Below are 1269 nucleotides of genomic sequence, written 5' to 3' on the forward strand. Positions count from 1 at the left end.
CTGTGGACACTAAGGCCTTTAAAGTTTTACAGGTTAAGCCATAACCACAACAGAGGAGATGGTGAGGAACAAGGATCTATCGCTCCGGAACGGACCCACCCCGAAAATTTCTGGGGATTAAATCTCGGATTCCCCAGAGCGGTAGACTAACTCCTTAACAGCTTCGCAAATTTGGCTGGCTCACATGATAAATCTTATCTTTAAAAATAACATATTTGTAGATAAAAAATAATACAATTTATACATTTATAAGTTTATCGGAAATTTAACAATTTAAAGACATTAAAGATAAATATACAATATGTATATAATGTAATGTAAAATAATGAAATTCGCGATAAAAGGTATCACAGTAAACACTTCAATTATAAAGATTAAACGTTAAAACAATTTATTTTATCATCTTATTTTTGAAAAATAATGACTATTTATCATAAACAATTCTTATATCTCGAATTTCTATTAATAATTTAAATAAATTATCTATATAAATCATGTTATACGTCTGTTGGTGATTAGTTTGCTTTGTAATTGGTGAGTCATATGTGAATTTTAACCATTAAAACTATATAAAGACTTACCTTCTGTAAAAAATTGTTATATTAAATTTATATAACTAAAAATAATTTCCCTTTGCTTCAATAAACATTAAAATAAGCATAGAAGTGTTTTTGAAGGTTGATTAGTTCGAGTCATTTGATGTTTACTCTTGCATATTTTTGATTTGAATTTAATAATTGAAAGTAAGAATTTATCGACATTTTTGAACTTATTTTAAAATATTTACTACTTGGAAGGGAACTATTGAAGTTTTAGTCGAAAAATCACTTCTATAAATCTATTATTCATGCACAAATTAAATAAGATCGCCATTCTTTTGTAGTAGATTTCCAATCAGGCGATCGCGATCGATTAAACGTAATCAACTATCGTTTAGATCTCCAAGTAAGAAACGTTGAAAAATGCTAACATATATTAATAAAACAATAAAATTTATTAAAAATAAGTCAATTGTTAGATTTTATTATATAAATTACTTATAAATTCGTCTCCGTTATCATTTGTATCGGAATTTTTTTTTTATTTCAAAAATAATTTAAATCTTTTTTATTTTTATATAAAATTATTGATTTAATTAATAAACTAAAAATTAAATCATGTTTGGGAGAATTCAAAAAGTTTATAATTTAAAAAAATAATAATTTAATTTTTGTTATATGTTAGCGACTTTAATCACTAGATGACGCTATAAATATTTGAAAGAAGGAA

The sequence above is a fragment of the Centruroides vittatus genome, unplaced genomic scaffold (genome assembly GCF_030686945.1).
Source record: "Centruroides vittatus isolate TY-2023 unplaced genomic scaffold, ASM3068694v2 scaffold_769, whole genome shotgun sequence".
Taxonomy (NCBI): Eukaryota; Metazoa; Arthropoda; class Arachnida; order Scorpiones; family Buthidae; genus Centruroides; species Centruroides vittatus.